The sequence below is a fragment of the Humulus lupulus genome, chromosome X (assembly GCF_963169125.1).
Source record: "Humulus lupulus chromosome X, drHumLupu1.1, whole genome shotgun sequence".
In the NCBI taxonomy this organism is placed as follows: domain Eukaryota; kingdom Viridiplantae; phylum Streptophyta; class Magnoliopsida; order Rosales; family Cannabaceae; genus Humulus; species Humulus lupulus.
Window position 1 is genome coordinate 62530183 of NC_084802.1, and position 6526 is coordinate 62536708.

A 6526-nucleotide genomic window follows, 5' to 3' on the forward strand; every position below is an offset into this window, starting at 1 on the left:
TCAACAATCATATCTCACTTAAATCATTTAAGCACAGAGTCACGTATACACAATTTCCAAACCCTGAGTTGAGCTTGTCTCTCGCAGCGAATGTACATATCCAGCCAGTCTTCAGGACCCATAAACCTAGGACGCTCTGATACCAAGTTGTAACGCCCTAGATAGCCAAGACCGTTACACTGTGTGTTTATAAAGTGCCAGACTTGCTAATCAAGTCATTTGATTCAAAATGTGTTACTAAAACTGTAAAGAAACTAGGGTTCAAAATGGTTTGGTCTCAAAAGCCACATTTTCATTAAGAAACATTACTTGTTTACACGGGATCCCAAAAATATAAGTTTAAAGCTCATTTACAAAAGTTATAAGATTCAGATACAATAACCAGCCATACTAAGGAAAAACAAGCGGTTAGGTAATCCCTGTCCTGATCCACTCCTCGACCATGATGATCGAACGACTGGCTATGTTCATTCCACCTCGGAGCTCTCCGTCTCAGACTTGGTCCAGCTTGCCCTTGCCTTTACCTACACCACGTAGCACCCGTGAGCCAAGGCCCAGCAAGAAAACATAACAACAGAGCATAAGCAATCAACAGACAAATCGATATTTTACATCGCATTACAAGTTCTCAAACATGTAACCATTCAGCATGATCAAGTATTCAACATACTAAGCATATCAATTCATATTACATATCATTGCACAAATGATAACCAGGGCTAGCGCTCTCAGGCTGCTCCCTCCGTTATCCCACTGGCTTCGGCCCGCTTAAGCCGAGCTCAGTGAATATTCTCGGCTACTAGTGGCCAAGCCGTGCCCTGTGCGCAGATACTATGTACGGCACTCTTAGGCCGCTTTACATGTCCCATGGCGTAATACCATCATTGACACGATATAATTTCTCGGGAGCACTTAGTCCCATCACAAACATATAATCGGGTGCAGTTTTCTTACCTTTCAACTCACTGGCTTTGATCTCTTGACTCCTTGAGCACGATCCCCGTCGAGCCCTAGCGCTCACCTAAACACAACCATAGCCAAATTCATCATTAACTCTCAAGTCCAAAACCCAGCCCCGGGGCCAATCCCGAGCCCCTGGGAAGTCCTAGTTCCACCAAACATGGTGGTGGAAACAAACCCCAAAACATAGGTCAAAAACCCTTGCAAACAACCCCAAAATCCCCTTCAGAACGCAGGGTAGCGCTACAGCGCTCATGGGAGGGCGCTACAGCGCTACAAATAGAAGCCAAAATCCCCTCAGCATCATGGCCTAGCGCTACAGCGCCCAAAGGCTAGCGCTGTAGCGCTAGTCACAGACAGCCCAGCACCAATTTTTCTCTTCTGCGATTTTCAAGAACCAACCTCAACCAAAACTCTTCCAACTCGTTCCCAAACACAAAAACAACCTCATGACCATACTCCACTCATCCCAAGCACCCCAAACACCTAGAACTTAAGCACATACATCCACAAACTAAGAATTTACCATAGCCACTCTTAAGCTCTAAAACTCAGTAAAAACTAGCTGAGCAACAAAGTTAGAGTTTAGGCTTTATACCTTTGATAGAATTTCGACCACAAGCTTTCTCTAGACCTTCTTGGATTGCTTCTCCTCAGCCTTAAGCCTAAATTCCCTAAGGTTCCATCCAATTCAACTTAAGCACCATAACTCAAAAACCAGAAATAGAAATTGAAGAACTCTAGTGTCTTACCTCAAGTGCTGATGAACCCTTGCTAAATTTCTGCCAATTTCTCAGTCTTAGACTAGGATCCTTGATGCTTAATTATCCCAGCTCTCCTCTGGTCTTTACTTCAGAAATCCTCAAGAAACACGTGAAGAAAATATGAACCGACCTAGAGAACTCTCTCTGTTTTCCCTCCTTTCTTTTCCCTTCCTCTTCCTTCCTTTTTCAGACTTCTATAATATTCTAAAAATCCCACTAACATAAAGCCTTGGTATTACTTAACTTCTGTAAGCCAAATGACTAGTATGCCCTCCCTATTAAGTCTAAACTCTTTAATCCACTTAAGGGCATTTTAGTCATTTTACCCAATTCCCGCTAATTCCTCGAGTGTCTCTAATATTTCTCGCTTAATTCCCGATTCCTAATTAACCACCAATAATACTCCTTAATGTCAAGATAGACTCCAGTATATTCCCTAAATTCCCATTTATACCCCTAAGCTCACCCCGAGCCGGCTATAAATTCCCGCCATGACTTTTCTGCTACTTTGCTCACTAGGATCGTCTCGAGTCACAGATCACAGATATATCCACATAATAATGTGGTCTTGACAATTATCACATTATATCGACCATAATGGCCAAAATTACGATTATGCCCTTCTAACCTAATTAGGGCCTATATGCATATTAATACACATAGTCATGCATCTCAAATATTCAAATAGTCATATAACATGCTTTAAATCATAATCATGCATCTTAATAATTAAAATCACATATAATTCCCATTATGCCCTCCAGGCACACTAATCAAGGCCCTTAAGCCTTATTAGTGAGTTTGGGTCGTTATAGTATAAGTCTCCAAGTTGTTTAATTATGTTTCATAATCTATATAAATGGTCAGGAAGCATGTTAGGTTTTGGTTTGGGTAATTGTATGGAGCATCCAATTATTTTGGGAATTATGTGTAATTAAAATGATAATGATTGAAAATAGATAATTATAAGGAAATAATTAGTTTAATCTGACTTTATAGGCGTAAAAATAAACTTAGAATCTAATTTAGTAAATTGTGGTAATTTATTTGATTATTTGATTATGATCTATTTGTTTTGTGCATAAAGATGATAAGAAATGTGATGATTATTATAGGTTGTAATTTTGTGGTCGAAATTCCGTTTTTAGTAATTACTAAATTAATTAAACCAAGTGAATTATTAAAGTGCGGAATGGTGATTAACTGTTTACACAAATTACAGTTCTGTCAGGACAGAAACCACACTTGTCACGACAGAAAGTGAACACAATAAAAAGACAGTGCAAAACAATAAAGAACACAATGAATTTTTACAAGGTTCAGAAACCCTTTCGGATTACCTACTCCTTGGGGCCACGCCCAGAGAATAAAACCAATTAATAAAGAATCACAAGTACAAAATATTGACTTAAACAAAACAAGACTCCCTCTTGAGATTTGCCGCAACTTTGTTGTACTTCTCTTCACTAATCTGATTTTGAGTGAAACGCTCAACCACTTGAACTCCCTTCAATGGCCAGCGAGTGCTTGCATCCTCCCGACGCAAGGCTTGAAAAAATCTTCTCCCGAAGACTATAAATGTTGTGTTCAAATTACAATGTGTATTCACTCATGAACATGGTATAAACTCACCACTAAAAACTAAACACACATAATTCTACAAGATCACACGAATACTTATGATCTTGAATACAAAGAAGAACTCTCACAAATATTACAATAAAGCTCACGAATAATGCACCAAAGAGTTCACTTTTCTCACTACCTTTAGAGCCCTATTTATAGAGTCCTTTTTCGTGCTCACAAAGGCTGAGAAAGAAATCTTCTAATAAAGGCAAGAATCATAGAAGTTATTCTTGATTGTCGAAGAGTTGCCTTATTTGGAAGATGCTGATCCGACAGATGCGATATCGGTGGGGACAGCTCAGACCTGTGTCGGATCAAAACAAGCTAAAAAAGGAAACAATAATTAATGACATTAAGAAGCAGTTTCCTGATTGCAATCCTTGAGCTGCACAAAAATATATCAGCAAATAATCCAAAAACAACTTTGGGTAAGTACCGAATATTTGCAATAAACTTTATTTCCTTTATAAACAAAATGAGACAATATATGCTAAATAAGGAAGCACATTATTGACCAAAATTCACACAAAAGGAAAGAGGATTTCCGAAAATTGAAATAAAGGAAACCAAATATTTCTGAAAATTATAATAAGGGAAACCAAACAATTCCGAAAAATATAATAAAGGAAAACAAATATTTCTGAAAATTATATTAAAAGGAAAACAAATATTTCCGAAAATTATAATAAAAGGAAACAACTAAATCAACCAATTTATCTTTTAAGAAAAAGATATTTCTATAAAAATGCCAATTATAGGATTTACAGTGGTGAAAACTTGATGTGTTTCATAATTGTGTTTAGAGTGTGTTATTTTATTGTTGGGTGTTTAGGATCTAGTTCTCAACAAGGACACTCAGCGAGGGGTTCGAGGTAGAGCAAAGGAATATATATATATATTTTGCAATTTAGGTAAGAAGAGTGGACATCTGCGCACAACGTGTATGTCTAAGCATACGACATTTTTTCTTGGTTTTTATTTATTTATGTTATGTATTGTGGTTGATTACTGTACAAACTTAGTATTGTTAGCATGAGAATAGTGCTAGGGTTTTTGCTGCTTGTGTGAGTATAACACTTGCAGGTACACTAAGAGCTTATCATTGGTGAGTACAACTTTTGGTAAGTGAATGTCGAGTTGGATGCCAAGTGTGAGAATAACACGAAGCAAGGCATATTACATTTCATGTCAAATCAACATGAATGTATGGTTGATTATCGTATGTGAGCATTATGTTCGGTATGAGACTTTGTTTGTGATGTGTGTGAGTATAGCATGCATTGTATCAGTATTATATGAATTGTTATTGCTTAAGGTTTTGATTAAGCTATGTTGTATTATCTGGTTATGGGGTTTATCTCCTACATAGCTCTTCTTACTGGGCGTTAGCTCATGCGTACTCTTTGTGCAAGTAAAGGCAAAACAATGCAGTGAGTGAAGCGAGCTCGAGGCGTGGATGTTACATGTAAGCAGAGGGTTCACAACATTTTAATTTTTTAAAGACTTATTGAATTTTTATCACTTTTGGACTATTTTTTTTATTGTTAGATTAAGTTTTAAGACTTGAAAATGTTTTATTTTAAAGAAATAGTGAGATCTCATGCCTTGTTTATTTCAATAAAAAATATTTTAAATGGTTATTTTATTTATTAATTTGAATGGACTTTCATAAGTGACGTCTCGGGAAATCGGGGCGTTACAACATGTAAAATTGCTCAACTCCATAGGCTACTCAATTTGACCTCCGCACCAGATTTGGAGTATCCGGGGTCTTTCTCCACTCCAGGCACTTCTACTACATATACTGGTCAAACCACACTATAGATTATTGACTCCGTCGCATCTAACCACACAGCTAGTCAATCTCAATAGTTCACTACTTATAGTCCTTGTCCAAGTACTAGTAAAATAAAAATTGATGATGGCTCTCTCTCAATCTTCTCTCCATACTCTTAAAGATGTCCTCCATGTGCCTAATCAATCTTGTAATCTCCTCTCAATCAGCAAACTTACCCTTGATCATGCTTGTCTGGAATTTTTTTTACCTTTATGTTATGATTTCTAGGAAATGTCCTTGAGGAAGATGATTAAGATTGCGAGAGAATATAGCGGGTTGTACTACTATGATGTTGATTCGCCATCTGCTCAAGGTAATAAAATTTTGCATTCTAGTTCCACTACTTCTAGTAATATTGATATTGTGAGATGACATTATCGATTAGGTCATCCTAGTTTTCCCTATCTAAAACATCTTGTAATATCCGTTTCCAGGAAGGGTAGTTTCGTAATTTTTTCACTGAGGGTATTTTGTCATTTTACATATTTATGGGTTTGGATATGTATGGATTCCAATGATAATAAAGATTCTCAATTTCTTATGTTTGAGAATTTCGATCGATATTTAAATCTCAGCATAAGTATAATGCCTAATAAATAATTAATTATGTGGGATAATTTAATTATTTATTTAAGTTGTGAATATTCTTATTATGAGCATAATAATATTAATAATATGATATCAATTTATTTTATTATATGATTTAATGCATTATTATTTAAATAGATTAAATAATGGTAATTGCATGTAATTATGAAATGACCATAATGTCCATATGTTTGAATTTGGTTGACAAGAATTTAGATGACATTATAATATGATTTAAAATCAAATTAAATGATCAAATTCGAAATGTAAATCAGTTATAATAAGATCACCATTTTTTTTATTTAATTTTAAAAGAAATAAATGAAATGCCTTAACCATAGGCTTAGAATTGGTCACAACCACCAAATGATTAAGCATTCGTTTCTTTTTGTTTAAGCACAATTTAGAGGGCTTCTCAACAGTTCAAAATTTTGGGAAGAGAGGGAGAGTTGCACTAGTGGTAGAAATAGATGCTCTTGAATTTTCAAGAGAAAGAAAAAGAAAGATTTCTTGTTTAAGAGCTCCAGGGAATTTCTGGGTAGTTTTGAATGTTTGAAGTGTCTTTCCTATGATCTAAGAAGGGTATTGGCATAACCAAATGAGCTATAATGTTAGTTTTAAAAAATCACCATTTTTCACCATTAAAGTGGGTGTTCTTGAATGATTTCGGATCTAAGGGAACATGAGAGGTTCCAGATTTTTTTCGAAGTGTTTAGAAATCTTAGAGGGACCCTAAGAAGTGTTTTGGATG